The following is a 21,061-nucleotide window of genomic DNA, read 5'->3' on the forward strand; positions in this document are numbered from 1 at the left end:
TTTTATAACGGTAATATTTCAAAAATGGAGGCCAAAAAATATTTTCTGACTTCAGATTCGAGTTCAGCACATCAAAAACATATAGAAAAGCATATTTTGGTTTTTGTGGCAAAAACCTTGTTGACCAGTGTTATTCGAGCGATTACATCTTATTTATCAAAAAATCTCCCTAAGTGTTTCCATCATAACTATTTTCAAATGCTTGCTTTGGTCTATTCACATCAAGTCAAAGTTCATCGAGAAAACGCTTTCGGAGTCCTCCTTTGCTTCTTTTTCCTCTAATGTTATTGTATTGAAGAATGGCAAAACATCTATATCGTGGTTTCTCAACAAAGTTCTCAGGATTTTACATTTTTCTTCCGTCAGACCCAAATCCCTAAACGAGGCTAATGTTTTTCTTGACTCTTTTAACTCGAAGTGAACTTGTAGTAGGTATTGCTTTGATTCTATCACTCTTCGCCTTCTCATGATCCATAATATATTTTCAACATCAAAGAGATATTCAGTGTTTCTCTCCTGGATCTGAATATCTGAATGCATATTAATTCCTATATTTATAAATCGAAATCAAAAGTGCGTTTTTTGGAAACTATGTATATTGTTTTCAAGGTCACTTATCACTGAAATGCAAAAATCGCTCCTTGAAACTAAATTTGCGTTCAATTTTGTGATCTTAAAACATCATAAGACGCCTCATGAGTGCTGTTATTTCATTTTGTTATGTGTTTTTTATAAGAGTATAATTTATTCTTTTGTATTTAGTTTTTAGGTTTAGGTTTTTTTTTACAAAAACGAGTACTATTTCAACAAACATTTCTGGTTTCAATGTCAAACAAAAATAAATTTCTCCAAAAAGTCATACTGTATTATCAAAAACATAGCTCTCACGGCCTTCGAAAAAAAAGTATGGCAAACACTGTAACTTTTCGTTTAAAATTACAATTAGATAGTGTTTTATATTTCTTTTTTTATTTCGTGTGATTTCACTAATTTCCTAACCCAATGTGCTATCAAAAAAAAAAGCGAAAAATAAAAAAAAAAAATAACAAAAAAAAAAAACCATGGTAAAACACCCACAACTGTAATTAAATTAAACCTTCTGAACTCTTTCAAGTGAATTTACCCAAAGCTGTTTTACTGGCCTTCTTCATCGTTGTCGTCATGGCGAGGCACAAATTATATACCTTTTTTTTTGTACTTCCATTCGTTTCTTATTATTATTTCTTGTGTTATTTTTTTCGTTGGTTTACTTAGGAATCTCAAGGAGAAAAATAACAGCTATTGGGTTTGATGTTCCCATAGATACAATAAAATTAAAAAAAAAAAAGATACACTTAACGAAGAAAATGTAAAAAATAACCATATTAGACAACCAGACAAGTATTTATACTAACGAAATAGGAAATGGGGGAATAAGTAGAGTGTGAACTTTATAACAATTTAGCGAAGATATCGCATTTGTACACACATTTCCTCGGTTGTTAACTTTTTGTTTTTTTTACTTTATCGTGAGGTCTGTCTGTCTATAGTGGTTTTTGTTGTAATTGTTTTTTTTTTTTTGTTTTTTTAATTTGTTAAATTTGTAGTTTTTTTTTTTTTTTTGTAATAAGTAACTTTTGTTATTTTCTAGATTCTTCAAGCGAAGACGAAGAAAAAGTCTTAGAATTATGATTATTTGTAAGTTTTCTTTTGATTTATCAAAATTAATTCTAATGAACAAAAACTTACTTTCTCTTGGAAATGAAGAAAGGGAAGACCAGTCCCTTGGAATTTGTTCATAATTTTGTTGAAAATTAAATTTTTAAGTTCACTTACCTGGAAAGAGAAAGAGAAAATTTTGTTAAAAAATAATAATAATAAATTAGGTGTAAAAAGGTTAAGTACGTATCTGTAATTATTAAAATGAAAAAAGTAAGAGTATTAAATCAATCACTCAAGTTTGTAGTTCTGGTAATTTACTAACTTTAATCTATGAAGGGATTATTCATGAGAAACCATAATTTCATCGAAACAAAGAAGAAATTTGGTTTGTTTTGTAGGTATTCTTCTTAAGTTAATGAAATTAGATTTTACATTGTTAACGACCTCGAGAAAAAATAACCTCCAAATCGTATTTTAAAAAAACGAACCGAAACTCTGAAACATGAAATCCAAAAAAAAAACACAAAATCTCGATAAATCCAAAATTCCGAAAAACTAAAGTTACCATAAGAAAATTATAAAAATCAAAGTATTTGACTGCAGAGCTGAGAAGACGTATAAAGGTACATTTTACAAAACAAATAGTAAACCACCTCCCAAACACCTTTAACACCTGCGATTTACCAATTTCGGGTGCGATTTACTAATTTCGACTGAAAATTACTAGTTTCGGCTTCGAATTACAGGTTTCAGTTGCAATTTAACAGATTTGAGTGAAATAAATCACTTTCGGCAGCGATTTATTATATTTAGTTTCGACTTAACCTGAAATCGGCTGCGATTTCTAAGTTTCGTATGCCATGTTATAGTAACGGATGTAATATTTACCAGTTTTAGCTGCGATTCAGCATTTTTTACTGCGATTCATAAGTTTCTGCAATTTTTACTGTTCTTAACTAGAGTCGATTGGTATTTGGTTGTTCTGCGATTTAAAAATTTCGGCTGCGATTTTCAAGTTTCGATTAGAAATTACTAATTTCGACTGCGATATAAAAGTTTTAGTTGTGATTTATTAGTTTTTTTTTTTTTTTTTTGCGATCTGCCAATTTCTGCTGCGATTGACCATCGAGTGGAATTTAAGACGCTTTCAACCGAGATTTATTATCCAACGGCCCTCTAGAATTTCTAAGATAGACGGAGACATCGTTGTGCTTTCGGAAAGTTCAGATTTTTCAAAGCCTGTTTGACGTAATTAAGGAAGGAAATATTTCGATTCACGTGAATCGAATAACAGAATAGGGCTGCAATTTACAAAATTCGGCTCCGAATTGTGACTTCGATTCATTAATTTTCGCAATGATTAACCAGTTTTAGCTTTTACTAGCGATTTTTTTAGTATTTGCTTTGGTCTACGATTTAGCATTTTCGGCTGCGATTAATTAATACCTAAGTTTCGGAAGGAATTTTACAATTTTTGACTGATATTTAAGAATTTCAGCTGCGATTTACTTGCTTTGGTTATGATTTATCAACTAAAGCTTCTATTTAATTGCTTTGGTTGCCATTTAATAACTTCAGCGATGATTATCAGCTGCTGCTGAATTTTCAATTTCGGATACAATTAATTAGTTTTTGGCCAGTATCGAAAAGTTTTAGCTGCGATTTACCATTTTTAGTTCCAATTCATCATTCTTAGTGCTCCGGTTTACCAGAATCGGTTTTGATTAACTTGCTTTTAATTCATTTAAAAAATTTAGCGGTGACTTATCAGCTACTGCTCCGATTTTCCATTTGCGTTTTCAATTTCCCTAATTTCGGCAGCTAATTAAACATTTCGGCAGCGATTTAACAGTTTCGGATGCGATTTAGCATTTTAAGCTCCGATTTAACAGCATCGGCTGTGATTAATAGTTCCATAGCTATTCAACTTACCAACAAAAAAAATATGAAACCGGATAATCTGTTGCTCCACTTAGGGTAGGTTTAGTTGCCAAAAAAGCTTCTTATTTTTAAAGTTAAAAACGGTTATTTCATATAGGTATTCAAGAATAACTTACTGCATGATTAGTCCAAAAATTGTGTGCTACTTTACCTGCATTTAACTGGTTTTTGTGATAGATCTATTTCTAATGAAAGCTGTTACCGCATTTTGGAAAATTGTCCGCCTTCTTAAACCTAATAAATGGATAAAGTGACTTAATTCCTAAATATCTTCCTTATTTGTAAAAGATCTGCTGTCAATATCTTATACATTGTAGGCAAGGTAGTGTTGATAACATACAAAAATCGTCATTTAATTATAATTTCCATTCTTTAACGTCCATATTTTTATGCAATGACAATAATATTCGACAACGAATATTAAACAATCTTTTTTGAAAGAACCAGAATCGACCCTTAAGAGTCTAAAAAAATCACTCAAGACAAATTATAAAATTTAAATCAAAATTCTTGATTTTATCATAATTGATTTCTTCCTAAGCAACTAAACTTATGGTATAGACATAAAAAAGTCCCCGACAGAAAATTATGAAGGATAATCATAATCATCAAAAAGTTGACCTTTCCCAACTTAGAAATAACCTCAAACTTGATGCTTCATGATGATGTCTTTCTCTTTTTCACCGCCTTCTCTTTTAATTCTGTACACAACACAAAATTCAACGTTAAACTTATGTATAAAAAAAAAATGTTAAAATCAATTAAAAACTCAAGGTTTTTCCTACGAAATTAATTATATAAAAGAACCAACCCCAAAACCACGAATCCTCAAACTAAAAAAAAAAAGAACAAAAAAACAGAACGAAAATTCTCTTAAAAGTAATTAAATATCCCTCAAGCTAAATTCTCAGCGCACACACATTTCTTACTACCAACATAAAAATTAAAACAAAAAAAAAAAATGCAAAATTCAGTCAGAGTCTATTCATATCTGATAATAATCAACATTTAAATTAATATTCATGTTCACCATTCATTTTGTGGGGAATCAAAAAATCCGCAAAAACCTTACACTTTTGCCGACATTTTTTTTTTTTTTTTGACTAAGAATCACAAAATTTGAACACACACAAAGCAAGCACACAACAAGACTTCCTTGGTTTTCTGTGTTGCCTTAAAATTCAAGGCAAAAAAGAGTACATTCTTATACCAAAAAAAAGAGGGTAAAGAGAAAAAAAGTCCTTGAAAAAAAAACACATCTCGACTTTTCTTCTTCTGCAATTATTCATCCTCACATCAAATTGCTGCTTTTACTGATGCTGATGCTATACCGCCGCCAACAGAACCACAAATCTCACTCCGAAAGCCCACAATTCTCAAGAAACTTTATAAATTTTACATTTAACACAACACACACACATAAGCTTTGCGGATGTTAGCTACAAAAAAAAATATAAAGAAGGCAAAAAGAAAGCCTATAACTTTTTCGTGTGTTTCACTTAATGTTTTTGAAGTTGAAGAAAATAATAAAAAATAAAAAAAAAAAGACAAAAATAAATAAAATTCTGAAAAGGAAGGTTTAAGGAATTGAATTTCCTTTTATTTCTCCCAAATGAACTTTGTTTTTTTGATTAGATTTTCCAAAGGTGTGTGGCGCGTTTTGGGAACGTGTCTTGTAATCGTCGTAGAGTGAAAGAGCGGAAACAGGAAACCATATAGACAACACTTGTTTAAGGTTTAAGGGTTTTCTGTTTTTTTTTTTTTTATTTCTTTTTGTAGGATATTTAATTTATTTCAGAAAATTTTAATATCAATCAGTTCCTGTTTGAATGGGAAATTTTGTAGACGAACATTTTGATGAAAATGAAATAGGGAAATTAGATGAAATTCTTTGAGCAGAAGAGAAGAGTAAACTTCACACAAAGTTGAAATTATAACTCATAGATGTTGTGACGTGTGGTTAAATACATATATAACTGACCTCAGGAATAAGGGTTTCATCAAACAAGAATTCTGAGGTTTTTGAGGTTTTCTCAGTCTCATGCTTCAACTATTTTTAAACTTTACAATTTCTAAAGATTTGTTTTTCTTCTAAATTAGTAATGAACTTGAGAGGTTTACTTAGAATTTTACTGAGGCAGCAAGCACCTTTTAACTTTGGACTACAAAAATATTTCACTAAAACACGTGGTAGTTACTTTTACAGTGACGTTTTTCTTGCTTTTTAATTTAAAAGAAATATTTTTATTTTTTTTTGACTTTATGATTTCCCCAGAAGCTTGTACAATATAGAATATTCATTTATAAGACTTTTAACTTTTTCTCAAAGCTAAAAATTCAAAGAATTTCATTAACATAGTTGTCAAAATCATGGAGGACTTAAAATACTACTTGTCGTTTAATGAAAAGCTATATTTTCAACATATCGCTCATTTACTTGAACACTGTCATAACTCAAAAAAACTGTTTGTTTTTCAGGAAACGAGTTTTAAATTTAGTATCGATTTTTTTTTCTATGTAAAAAGTTAGTTTCTAAACCAAAACCAGTGCTCCTTTACTTAATTCCAATAACTTCTGCGATAAAAACTCAAAATTCGTGAGTTATGACAGTATTCAAGTAAATTAGCGATATGTATTTCAATTAGTTTTCATAGTTCAATAATTGGATCAGTTCACCAATACCAGTTTATATTTTGACGGGTCACACAATGGCTCCGTGAAGCCAGAACTGCGACCTCAAAATTTTTGAACCAAATTTGTCTAATTCGTTTGTCCACCGTTAGTCCATATTTGTCCACCCATCAAAAAAATTTTAGAGCAAATTCTTTTTTTTTTATCGGAAGTCTGAAAAATGAAAAATTGTCTAAAACGCTCAAATTTTGAGATAGAAGAATAAAACCAACTGCAATCGTTTGTCCTCGAGTTCTATACACGTACCAAATCTTATCGTTTTTCCACCCCCCGTTTAGGAGCAATTTCAAAAACAAATTTTGCACTGAAAAATTGAAATTCCCCTAAAATCCCCAAAAATCCATTTTTATCAGAAATTCAAACTGCTGTCGTTTGTCCACCTTTACGTACACCAAAAATCATCGTTTGTCCACCCTCTGTTTAGGAGATATTCCAAAAAGAATTTTTTTTATAGCAACTCTCAAAAAAGTACGCATACACCACAGTGTACCCTCTACTGAAAATTAAAAAGTCCTCAAAAATTATTATTTTTCAAAAATTCAAACGGCAATCGTTTGTCCACCTCGAGAAATGTATACAAACAAAAAATCATCGTTTGTCCACCCTACGTTCAAGAGATATTAAAAAAACAAAATTTGTGCTGAAAATTTCAAAGTCCCAAAAAATCTCCAAAAATTGATTTTTTTCAAAATTTCAAATTTCTGTCGTTTGTCCACCTCGAGTTCTATACGCATACCGAAAATCGTCGTTTGTCCACCCTACGTTTAGAAGATATTTAAAAAAACAAATTTTGTACTGAAAAATCGAAAAAAAATATTACGCATACACCACAGTGAAAATTTCAAAATCCTCAAAAAATAATTTTTTTCAAAAAATCGTTTGTCCACCTCGAGAAATGTATACAAACAAAAACCCATCGTTTGTCCACCCTACGTTCAAGAGATATTCAAAAAACAAAATTTGTACTGAAAATTTCGAAGTCCCAAAAAATCTCCAAAAATTGACTTTTTTCAAAATTTCAAATTTCTGTCGTTTGTCCACCTCGCGTTCTTCACGTATACCAAAAAAAACTGTTTTTTTTTTCAGGAAACGAGTTTTAAATTTAGTATCGATTTTTTTTATGTAAAAAGTTAGTTTTTGGTTTGCGTATAGAACTCGAGGTGGACAAACGACAGAAATTTGTAATTTTGAAAAGAGTCAATTTTTGGAGATTTTTAGGGACTTTGAAATTTTCAGTACAAATTTTGTTTTTTGAATATCTCTTAAACGTAGGGTGGACAAACGACGATTTTTGGTATGCGTATAGAACTCGAGGTGGACAAACGACAGAAATTTGAAATTTTGAAAAGAGTCAATTTTTGGAGATTTTTTGGGACTTTGATTTTTCAGTACATTTGAAAAATAATAATTTTTGAGGACTTTTTAATTTTCAGTAGAGGTACACTGTGGTGTATGCGTACTTTTTTGAGAGTTGCTTTAAAAAAAATTCTTTTTGGAATATCTCCTAAACAGAGGATTTTTGTAATACTCGAGGTGGACAAACGACAGCAGTTTGAATTTCTGATAAAAATTGATTTTTGGGGATTTTAGGGGAATTTCAATTTTTCAGTGCAAAATTTGTTTTTGGAATTGCTCCTAAACGGAGGGTGGAAAAACGATAAGATTTGGTATGTACATATATAGAACTCGAGGTGGACAAACGATTGCAGTTGGTTTTATTCTTCTATCTCAATTTGAGCGTTTTAGACAATTTTTCATTTTTCAGACTTCCTATAAAAAAAAAAAAGAATTTGCTCTAAAATTTTTTCAATGGTGGACAAACGAAAATTTTGGGTGGACAAACATGGACAAACGAATTAGACAAATTTGGTTCAAAAATTTTGAGGTCGCAGTTCTGGCTTCACGGAGCCTCACACAATGACAGTTTATTTTTAAAATTCTGGGAACTGCTCTTTTCAAGCTCAAAAATTATACTTAATCTAGTCGTTTTATTAATTGAATAAAAATTGAATAACAACATTTTCATTCACAGTTGTAAAATTACATTATTGTATTTTCTGTCACAATAATGAAAATGTTTTAAGTGTCAAATTTGATATTAAAAACGATTCTGTTCTTGAGAAACGTAATGATATTAAGACTGGATTTTGGTTTACGGATTAGAGTCCAATGTCAAAATTGTTCTCGTACCGTTTGACTACAAATAGTTCAATATCAATATTTTTAAGGAAATAGAGACTAAAATATGTATTACCAAAAAAAATTATATTTTCGTTTTAATTTAAGGGGTATAAAACATCTTGTAGGCACGAAATCGAGTGTCATTTTTATCAGCGTATAAGGGTCAAAATCATGGAGGTGGAACATTTCAGTATCTTGTTTATAAAAAAAAATTTCATTTTTAGTTCTAGAGCGTTCCCGGAAATTACGTTTTTGTTTTTTTTTTTAACATTGTAAAATGAAATGTTTAAAAAAAAAAAACATTGTAGTGGCCTCGATCATTTATCATATTAGGTATTGACAAAAAATTATAATTTCAATCTAGAATCATTGCAAAACTGGCGTTCCCGGAATGACGGTTAATTGATGTACGCTACTTAGAGGTAACATTGAAACATAAATTAATCAATGATTTAATTATTTTAACCATATAAGTGATTTTTCGACGATAAATTAGTTCGATGAACTATCGAAAGAAAAGGCGTTTATTAATACCATCTGTACGCTTCATGATTATAATTTCGATACTTTAAGGTATTTTGATATGATGCGTCATTTGTTTTGATTTGAAAAAAAAAAATGTTGTTTTGATTTAAAAAAAATGCCTGGACATCAAATTTTTCACCTCCATAATTTTGACCCATAAGGAGAAAGGAGAAACTTAATTTTCTTTTGCTTTTTGCTAAAAGCTTTATATGGTTTGTCAGTCGGTAACAGAATATGTGTGATATTTTTTGATTGATACAAAAATTTCATTTCATTTCCATCATTATAATTTCTTTAGTTGTTATTTTTCTAGGTATTGCGTTTCTAAATGCAATTCCAATTTTCTTATTGATGAAAGCCTTGGAAACTCTTTTTAAATTAATTGCCAGAAATTATTGACCGACATCAACTTATTTTTGGTTGAAAATACTGATCGGATATAACGAATTTTTCCATGTAACGAATTTGCTGAACATTAATTACATCTTGTCTAAGTTTTGACCATATCCAACCATTGGGATATGCCCATGTTTGATGGAGATACAAAATTCAAGTTTTTTAACTTGTATAGGTTTTATTAAATTTTGGAATTTTTTTTTTTTACACAAATCCAAAAGAAAAATATTAATGAATTCCTTATGTAGTTGTTTATTTTTATAAATATAAAACTGTTAACTCTTTACGATGGAAATTTTAGCTGGTTAAGTTTTTTTATAAAAAAAATTACGCATACGCCACAGTAAACCACAAATTGTTCGATTTTTCACTTGGCCTGCCGACGTTTTTTTTTTTTTAATATGAGTAGCTAAATATTTTATATAGCAATTGAATTCAATATGTAGGCTGTCTCACAGTCACAGTGTGTCGAAAAACGTACTAACTAATTTCCTCGTGTGGCTTCGTTTTTCCAGTTTTAAATCTTTTAACTATTTTGGATTTGGTATAAAAAGCTCTAATTTTGCCAAACTACTACAACCGATTATAAAAAGTGAAAAATATTTCACCGTTACAAAAAAAATTGTTTTTTCTAGTGATATTTTGCACTTTACTGAAATGTTTTTAAACATTTCTTTAAAAATTAATTTTCTTTTTCTAAATTTTGGCATTAGAGTTTTATTCAGAAATTAAACGACGTCAGTATGCAAAAACAATTTCAAAAAATAATTCAGTCAATATAAATAAATAATCTTAGAAAAATAGTATTTAACAGAAACGTGCCTCTTAATAATTCTAAAACGATAAGAATTAAGTCATACATTTTAAGATTAAATTGACGCAAAAAAATGTGTTTATTTTTTATTCCAAGCCTTCAATATTCTAATGTCGGCAAGGTGGCACTCCACCCACCTTTATACCTTTATATCTAAAGTAAAACATCATGGGTAATCCTATATATTCAAATTAGTATTAATGGACATGTGTATGTGTGTGTGTAGGCTGTAGGTTTTTGTTTATTTTTCCTGCCTGACATGCAAAAACATTAGCTCTTAGATTACCAAAGTTTTGCACGTCCTGATGTTTGTTTAAGGATTTGTTTTCATTTTTTTTTTTTTACTTTATTTTTATTTTTTAACTGAATTGAGGTTAGGTTTTTATACTTTATACTCGTGCTTTGAAAAAAAAGGCAAAGTCCTTGTAAAGATTTGCATGCGAAATTTTATCACAGTCACTTTTTTTTTTTACTTTGTGTTTTGTTCTTTTGCGATGTTTATTGCTGATACGCAGGAAAAAATCAAAGGAGTGGACACGTTCGTTAAAAAAAAGGAGGTTGTAGATTAAATTAAAAAGACGATTTTGATGGATGGCTGTAATATGTGTTTTAACACACACAAAGGTATGAGTTTATTGTGGATTAAATGGAATTAAAATGCGTGTGTGTGTTTTTATTCAATTTTGACTCGTATTAAGCATAAAAGTATGCTTTGAAAAATTCATGTCAGCTCATTCACAGGGATAATTATTTATTTACGAAAGGATTTATCCCACTTCTGAGGGGTAGCTAATTTGATTTTTTTTCGACACATGTTCTGCACGAAGATAAGAAGATAGCGCGATAAAACTTTCGTTCGCAAACAGAAAAGTACTAAGAATTGATGTATTGTCGGTAAGGTAGTGTGGTGATTTACACGTTGGTTGGTTTTCAGTAAATCATCAATGAAATGAAAAGGTTTTTCATTGGAACTGTTTTAAACCCAATTAAAGATGACAGATGATAGGTAACACCCATACAAATTATTTTCCAATTCAAAATTGTCATCAGTGCCACAATTGCCATTGATTATTTTGATCCAAAAGTAACCAAAAAAAAAAAACATTTGAATGAATCCCTGAATGAAATCTCTCATCATCTTTGTTTATAAATTTCGAAACTGGTTCTCGTTGAGACCATAGTCGGTCGGTTGTTCAAAAGAATCCTCTCTTTCATCAAATAAAGTTGGTGGTTACTGGGCATGAATAAGTGTAAGCTTGTCTTGATTTAAGCGGTCAATGATATTCTGTTTTTGCCTCGCATATTAGAAGAGTAACTGAATCCAGGAAATCAACCAAAAAATCGTGATACCCTGGCGGTGTTGTTGTAAAGAACGTTAATTTCCTTTGTCCTCTTCTGCCAGAGTGATCTTCTTCTTCTTTGCAATTTGTGTATTGAACCCAAGTCCATGTTCCATTTTGCCCCCCTTTTCGGTCTTGATATTTCCAACTATAACTTTGTGTATCACCAGAAAAAGAGATAAGGAATCAACAACCATTGAGTGTGAATGAACCTCCAGAACGTCAACTGTTGTTTCACGCATTCCAAAGTTTTATTTTTATTTTTTCAGTTAAATGAAAAAAAAAAAAAGCGAAAAAAAAAACAAAAGCAAAATTGTGATTAAGTTTAATTTGTTTAATGATATGATGATGCAGTTTCTAATTACTTCTTATTGTACCCTAAAGGGAATTTATTTGCATCTGCCAACAAATGGGTGCGCAGCGGCGAGGTGTTATTGCTGAAGAAGAATATTAAATTATATGCACACGTGGAGTATAATTTTGATATCACTCGAACACATAGGTTTTTAGAAGCAAACTTGAGTTGCAATATATAGAAGAGTTTTGTTCGTTTCGTTCCCCCCGTGGGAAGTAAACAATTAAACAAATATAATTGTAGACGATTAAAAAATATGTACTTTTCTCTTTGTTCCAGTTGAACTAGATTTTAAGAATAAAGAAAAAAAATAATAAAACAAAAGATTAGTGATGCACAAGAAAGATGAAAAGGGGGAGCTTGAGTGGAAAATTAATTAATACCATATATATATTGTAAATTACCACACACAGTTGTGAATAAAATAGTAAATTAATTTTTAATTTAAATAACTACCTTTTGAAAGGAAGTAGGTAATCAAAAAAAACCCTGGCGTGACAATAAAAAAAAGTGTACTTGGGTATCTGGAAACATTTGGCAATTTGAACAGAAAATTCAAGGTCAGAAATAATAAGTTAGTCAAGTTAATGATGAAGAATAAAGAAATTAAATTAAAGAAACAGACTTCACTTTTTATTCTCCTTGTTTTTGTGGATAGTGTTTAATGAGAAATAATAGTCTTACTTATATTATCATGAGACCTTTTTGTTTTTTTGGACAAAACTATGAAATCCTTGAAAAAACAAAATTGCAAAACTACCCAAAAATATAAAAAGTGTCTATTACCCTTATAAAACTGGGCAAAAACGTTTTATTTGCATCAGTAATCAAGTATCGAAAGAGTCCAATTTTAAATTCAAGAACAAAAAGTTCCGAAAGATTGTATGGAAGAATTTAAATAAGGAAAAAAAACCTTTATACGAAAATTGACACTTTAATGCATTTTTGTGAAAAACTTAACTTCCATTTTTCTCAACAAAAAAAAATACAGCTATATATGAAACTCCATAAATCTTTTTTTTTTAATAAATAATCATCTATAGGAATATTTTAAGAAAATCTATGTTAAGTACAAAAAAAAAACAAAGACAAAAAAAGTTATTCTAATGAAAATTGGTGAAAATGTTTCAGCTCAAATCTTAGGAGTCCATACAGTTTTTATGAAAATTTGTGACTAGCGTTTGTTTCATGGGTACCAAGTATCAACACAGTACATATGTATATTTTCCTTGAGTTCAAAAAGTTTTTTTTTTTTCAAATATTTGTGTAAAACAGATTTGGAACCAAACGGAACTTGGTAATATTTTGTTGGCTCTTTTGATCCTTTATCTTCTTCTTCTCCATTATCGACGATAGTCATGATCTCGGATGGGGTCACAACTCTCCCACTCTACTGCTTCACACTACGGCTCCGCATGTGGGGTTCGCCGGATTGACCTCAGGAAACGTCGGCAGGCTTCTCGATTTTGAATTGTTCCATGTCTAAGGCCAACTGAATGCAGTTGTCGTTGCATTTGTCTTCTCCATGAGTTCTTAGGCCTGCCTCTTCTTCGCGATTGCGTTGGAACGTCGTATGCGATCGCCTTTTGAACTGGGTTCTCAGGGTTTCTTCTTTGTACATGACAGTACCAGCTTAAACGGTCATGCTGTATTTTATTCAAGACGGTATTTTTGACGTGAAGACTTCCTCGGATTTTCTTGCTTCTTATTCGATCAAGCTTTGTTACTCCTGCTGTCATACGAAGCATCTTCATCTCTGCTGCTGTCAGTTTACTCTCATACGTTTTGTACATTGTCCAACATTGTGAACCGTATGTAAGTGCTGGGCGAACAACTGCAGTATAGAGCTTTCCTTTTAGTTTAGGGGGCATTTTTCGGTCACAGAAGATGGCAGAGTTTTCGCGCCTCGTGGTTGTCTATCGAATGCCTTTTCGAAATCAACCAGCACAATATGCAAATCCCTCGAGGAATCACGGTGTTTTTCCATTCGGATTCTTAAACTCTGTATGGCATCTGTGGTTGATTTACCCGAGACAAACCCGCACTGGTCATCAGACAACCGTATTATTTTTCGCAGTCGGCCGTCCAAAATCCGCTCAACGATCTTCATGGTGTGTGACATCAGCTTAATCGATCGGTAGTTATCACAGTTTCGTGTGTCCCCCTTTCCTTTGTAGATTGGGAGAAGGAAACTTTCTCTCCACTGATTTGGCATTTGGTCACCGCTAATGAGTTTGGAGATGAGAATCGTGAGCCATTTACACCCAATGTCTCCCATCTTCTTCCAGAACTCAGAGGGTATTTCGTCTTGACCAATCGCCTTTCCTTTCTTGGAGTTTTTCACCGCCACGCTAACTTCTTCGACTGTAAGGTCGGGTACTTCTTCTAAATTAGGTTCGGCTGTTGGAAAGTAAATCCTGGGAAATTGCTCATTTAGGAGTTCGTCACAATACTGTCGCCACCTGTGGAGAATTTTGTCGTCATTCACAAGTAGTAGGCCTTGAGCATCGTTAATGAACTTTGGTGAACGTATTTCCTGAGCATTCCTTCTCCTTTGAGCGGCAATTTTGAAGATAGCTGCACCCTTGTTCATCTTGGCATGTCGCAGTTCCTGGATAGCCTGGTTTGCATCAGCAGCTGGATCAGATATTTCCCCAAGCTCGCGATACATGCTTTCAGTACTCTCTGCCTTATGCTGGGCGCATTTCTTCTTTGCTTCCTTCTTGTAGCGCTTGTAGTCCACTTCGAGTCGTGCTTTTTCATCTCTATTATGAGAGGGGCATTTGGACCAAGCTTGGAAAGCGGTCTTTTTGATCCTTTATATTTATTACTAATAAAACGTTTTTGCAAAATTTTATGGAAGCAACATTTTACATGCGTTAATGACACAATTTTTTTAGGTTTTAGTCAAACCTAGCGACGCGACGATGATAAAGAGCCCGAAAAAAGTGCTTTCCATTATACCAGTTTATAGATTTTGTTTTTTTTTTCAGGGAGATCCCTCGGCAGCTTAACAAATTTAATAATGAATTCGACGCATGTATGTTTTTTTTAACATCAGGAAACTTAAATTAAAAAAAAAAAAAAGGTTTGAAAAAAATATTAAGAAAATATAGGTTCTGTTGAATTTAAGTCAATCGGCCTTATTCTGCTATTCGATTCAAGTGAAAGTCTAAAATAAGAAGGGTTTAAATGAGAGTTAAAATTAAACTTAAGCAAATTTTTTTTCTTTAAAACTTCTAAAACAGACGGAAGCAACTTTTTGCTTTTGAAAGTTAGAGGTTTTTCAAAGCCAGTTTGACGTTATAAAGAAAAGAAATTTTTCGATTCACGTGAATCAAATAGCAGAATAGGGCCGAATAATAATATTAATTTGTTCCACTATTGACAACTTATCTGTTTTAGGAGTTTCTATTTTAATACTTCGTAGACCAATTTAATTTCAACAAAAGCGACGATTTGCACAACCAAAAATACATGTGCACATTTTTAGAGAAAGTTCAATTTTTGAATTTGTATTTTGTTTTTTAAAGAATCATCAATACCCTTTCTCCAATTTCTAAATGGAATGCAAACATTTAATTGTATCTATTAAATTTTTTTTAAATAAGGGATCGGGTCAAAATTCAGTTTTTTAACTAAAATTCTGTTTTTCAAAATTCTTCTTTTTTCGAAATTCGGTTCTGCTTTTCGAAATTCTCCAGCGTCTTTTTGCAAAAAAATCTATTTATTTTTTTTGTCCTATTTTGCAATTGGAAAAGAGAAAGATTTTACAAAATTATGTTAAAAATTAAAACAATGGTAGGTATTTTTCAAAACCTATTTTAATTTTTTTGTAGAACTTTGTAAAACGGCACCAAAATTGAAAAAGTTAATATTTAAATTTTTAGAATTTTTAATATTTTTAATATTTAAATGAATGTTTTCCTGAGCACAAAATATAAAATAATTTTCGGGTTTTTTACTAAAAAAAATATTTTTTTTTTCGTCGAACACGAATTATGGATGAATTCCTTGTGAATATTTCGTTGATCATGAAAATCAAGAACCAAAAGAGTTTTGTCCAAATATTATTTCTATACAAAACCGATCGTTTTCGAATGTAATTCAAGTAACAATTCGTTTAGTTTATTGATCACTATGGCGTATACGTAACATTTTTTTTTTTTTTAGAAATCTTGTTTAAATCTGGTGGTTCAGAATTTTACATTTAAGGTGCTAAAACCAGAGAATGCTTAAGTGTTCCACTACAGAAAAGTGATATTAAAGCTAGTTAGCTGTATTGTGACTTATATCTATAAAATAGTTGTCTTTCAAAACCCGTTTTTATTGAAAACCATTTTACTGAAAGATTTCTAAGATTTTTGGAAAAACATATTTACTCGTATGGTATAACTAATGATTCTCAAATCTCAAATAATTGCTTTGTGTTTTTTTTTTTTTTTTTGTCATTTTATGACAGAACCTAATGAACGTATGTTAGTGTGTTGCAGTAATTAACAAGAATTCCTTTATATGTCTATATCTTGTTGCAATCTATACAAAACATAAATTCCTTAAACGATGATTACATTCTATTCATAGTCACCAACCCCATTCACGACGACAAAACAACGAAACAATAGAATAGGTCATTAGGTCTTATGAAAAATGTCAAAGGACTTGTCGTCGTCGTCGTTTTGTTAGGTATAAATCTATTATGTAACCAAACCTTTTATTCAGATTCCTTTTCCACACACACACAAAGTAGGTACATATTATACACAATCAATATTATACAAATCATCATCACTCTCTTTTCTTCATCATCATGCCAAAAAGCCCACACAAAATTTTCTCATCAACACGCCAACGTAGGAGGACGGACGGACACGGACAGGGACACCCCCCGCTTCAACTCCCTTATTCTTTTCTTTCTATTTTACTTTATTGTTTTGCGTTTGGATTTTGTTTTTAATGTCCATCGGGCTTTTGTGTCAACCAAAGACGAAATCATGTGGAAAATAACAAAACCACAGTTAATAGGTTAGTGCGGCAGAAGGCAAAAGCAACCAAATAACCAACCAAGCAACCAAATGAACAAAAACAACAACAAAAAATCAATGAACAAACCCCAATTTTCAATTTGCATTCAAATCGCTATGTCATTTTTTTAATGTAGTTACTACATATAAACAAGACGTGTATGTATGCATTTTTTATGAGTGTAAATGTAGTAGATACAAAAGTACCTACTTTAGAATCGCACGTACTTTCTTCTTCTTCCATCAGCAGTATTTTTCCATCACAACACACAATCTATCAGCTGTTCTTTGTTTTGTGTTTTTTTCTTTTTGTGAGAAACAAAAAAAAAAAATCAATAAAATGAAGAACAAAATATTATCACCTGATGTTGCAGAGTGGAAAGTTTTCAAAAATGCTGGAAACTACATTTTTTTAAATTTTTTTTTTCTTTTTTTTTTAATATAAGAACTATAGTATTAGGGTTTTAAGATTCTAAGAAAAGTTTGAAGTTTTCATCTATTTGTCAGTTTTTTTTTGTATGATGTTTTTGAAGTTTAACTGCAATCAGCTGATGTTTGTAATCATTTTGATTTCATTGCAGAGAAAGCTTCATAAAGGAGCTTTTGCCATGAGAAACAAAGTTTTCAGTTTTCAAGGAACATGTTGCTTGTCAGAGGGATTATAAATAAAGTTGATTGAATTATTTCACAACAAAATGTTTCTGTCAATGTTTCTGTTATAAGGTGAATTACTGTCCCTGTCAAAAATATAAAATTAATTAGTTTTACATATTTAAAGCTATTACAAGAATACTCTTAGTGTAAAGCAGGGTTGTAAAAATATCAACTGAAAAAAAAAATCATTTGAAATTTAAAAAAAAAAGTAAATTTATTGCAACTGAAAAAAAATTGCATTAAGAGAATAAAATGCACGACTGGGTCGCACGAACTTGCTTTTAGAGTTAAAATTGCTAAAATTTTTAAGAGTATTTATATAAAAACTTAGAAAATTTATTTGACAAAAAAACTTAAAATTTGTTTTTCAAAGGAAAAAACAACATCTTAAATCAAATTGAGCCCCAAAACAAGTAGGTATGCAATTTCATTTCATTTATTAAGAAGCATTTTTAGAAAAAAAATTTCAAAATAGAGTCGTTTTTTTTTTAGAAAACTAATTTTTTATAAATCATATTTTGAAAAAAAAAAAATTAAATACAATTTAGATGCTATTTTGAAGAAGTTACCAATCCACATCAAAAACTAAAATTTCAAAAAAAATTCAATGGACGGTTTCCGAAAATTTGATTTTTCAAAAAAAAAAAAAAATTCAATTTTTTTTTAAATACGAAAATTATTTTTTTCAAAATTTTATTAAAATTATATATGCATTAACATAAATGCTTTTTTACAAAAAAAATTTCGTTGAAATCGAATTTTTAGTTTCGGAGAAAATCGGATTGAAAAGAAAAAAAACTATTCCATGACAGGAATCGTTAATGATTAAAAAAAAAAAAAAAAAATCATTAGAAGATAGACCTTGTCTTAAAACTTACATTTGAAATAAAAAAAAAAATCGTTGGAGCCGTTTTCGAGAAATTTCAACTTTACTAAAATCGGTATATGACAAGTATTTACCGTTTTTTTGTCCAAAAAAATTAATTCTAAAAACCCCTCTGGAGAGTATTTACGAATGCATAACTTGATACGTATATAGTTCCTATATCGCAAGTAAAAATTTATTTCAACTGAAAAATATTTGCATTAAAAAAATTTTTTATTGCAAACAAAAAATTTTGCATTAAATAAAATGTTATTGCCACTGAAAAATATTTGCATTAACAATAAAATTTTTTATTGCAAATACAAATATTTTGCATTAAAAAAATGCTAAATGTGTCCGTTAAATATTTTTTTTAATATTCGTCGAATTTCTTACAATTTTGGTTATTTGATTAAACATCAGCTATTTCAACTATAATATTGAACCGAATGTAAGAAATTCGACGAATATTAGCTGTGTTTTATTTTCCTAGTGATCCAGATCAGATCATTGTTTTTATTAGATTTACAACAAAAGCTGGATTTTGTTTTGTTATTGTTTCGCAAATAAATACAATGATCTGATCTGGATCACAGGAAACTAAAACGCAGCTATTAAAGCAATAATATTTTTTTAATGCAAATTTTTTTATTTGAAATAAATATTTTTTTTAAATTTGGTGTAAAGCGGTATTTTTGTTTACCTACCTGAGTTCGATATTTCACATCAAATTTCTCCTCTCTATCTGTCACTTTGAATCTATTGTTAACATTATTTGAAAAACAATGTTGAACATGTATATTGTATATCCTTCAAACGCAACTATATGATATTAATTTAGATAACTTACAGCCATTTTAAGTTCATTTTCAAGGCTATAACTGTCATTAAGTATATAGAAAAATTCACTTTTACACAATTAAATGATAACTCTATTGAAACATTGTTTAAAACAATTTCTCAGTATCCATAATTATCTACAATTTCAGCTAATGGCTTTTCGAAACCACAATCTGACCATCTGTTAAGTACATTATCATAGTAAGTCATCAACCTTGTGGTCTTCATATAATAAACTGTCATAATATAAAATTAAATAAACCACACACACGTTTTATTTATCTTTACTTTTTTTTCACATGGAACAATATTTTGATGGTTGTGGAGTCAAAACGCAATTTACCTTCGATGACAAATTATAATTATTTACATCGTAGTACTTTATAATTGTTACAAGAGGGTGTTGCTGTTGGACTGATAATGGGACTTCCGGTAACTGTCATTATCAGATGATGAATATTCTTGTACTTGTTTTTTGGGTTTGTATGTTTAGTACATCACAAATATGTACCTACTTTCAAATTTGGATTTTTTTTTAAATTTTTTTATGCAATTAATATGAACATCTGATAATACAAGTTAAAGAACTCATGGAAAATTTAGTTTACCTCACCGTTAGCTTAACCACCTTTTGCTTTACCAATTTTTACCTGCAATCAACTTTTGCTAGATTCAACAGATTTATAACAATTGACAGCTTTGAATCTAGACAATTCAAGTACTCTTCGAAACAGTCATACTTCATTAAAAAAATCATAGAATTTTGACCCTGCGTCAAATATCTCAGGACATAATTTATGGTTCCAGCCATTATAATTTTTTAATTTCCAAAAGGATTTGTCGACAAAAAAGTTGGAATAATTAATAATAATAATAATCAGATTTAGTCAATATTCAAAATATCGGAAATTGGATTCGGATTTAAAAATTCACTAATAAGGTAAAATTTGGTTTGGTAAAAAACGAAGTATTCAATTTTGTTGAACAGTGACTTAAAATTTAGTTGGGTATTATCGTCAAAAAAGAGTATTTCTATCGTTTGGGAAAATGTCTCTTTCCTTATGCCAAATTTTTTTTAATTTTTATATTATTTTTTTATTTTTACATGACGCTGAACTTTGAAGATAATTTGAGTACATAATATTCAAACTACATCAATTCCTCAATTCGCAAAAAATAGACCTTTAAGGCTTTAGCAACTTGTTAAAATACAGACATTTTCTAGCCACGGTAATCGCTTTCTCTGTATACAATTTGGACAAGCGTGAAATGACAAAACTGATTGACATTCTTTTTTAATCTCGGTATTTTTACTTGCGATATAGGTACTATACATATATCAAGTTATGCATTCGTACAAAAAAAAAAGTTGAGATAACATTTTTCCATGACATTAAGATGGTAGAGAATGCCAAAAAAGTGGGTCCCGGAAGTCCGTCAGTCTGTCAGTCTGTCAGTCTGTCAGTCTGTCAGTCTGTCAGTCTGTCAGTCTGTCAGTCTGTCAGTCTGTCAGTCTGTCAGTCTGTCAGTCTGTCAGTCTGTCAGTCTGTCAGTCTGTCAGTCTGTCAGTCTGTCAGTCTGTCAGTCTGTCAGTCTGTCAGTCTGTCAGTCTGTCAGTCTGTCAGTCTGTCAGTCTGTCAGTCTGTCAGTCTGTCAGTCTGTCAGTCTGTCAGTCTGTCAGTCTGTCAGTCTGTCAGTCTGTCAGTCTGTCAGTCTGTCAGTCTGTCAGTCTGTCAGTCTGTCAGTCTGTCAGTCTGTCAGTCTGTCAGTCTGTCAGTCTGTCAGTCTGTCAGT

The 21,061-nt window shown here is 30.6% G+C and overlaps 1 protein-coding gene across 1 annotated transcript in view; it reads right to left on the bottom strand.

Annotated features, from left to right (window-relative positions):
• LOC129918870 (MOB kinase activator-like 2) overlaps positions 1 to 21,061 on the bottom strand; it is a 232,666-nt gene that overhangs the window by 170,201 nt on the left and 41,404 nt on the right. The gene's annotated exons all lie outside the window — the stretch shown is intronic.

This window comes from Episyrphus balteatus, chromosome 4 (genome assembly GCF_945859705.1).
Source record: "Episyrphus balteatus chromosome 4, idEpiBalt1.1, whole genome shotgun sequence".
Taxonomy (NCBI): domain Eukaryota; kingdom Metazoa; phylum Arthropoda; class Insecta; order Diptera; family Syrphidae; genus Episyrphus; species Episyrphus balteatus.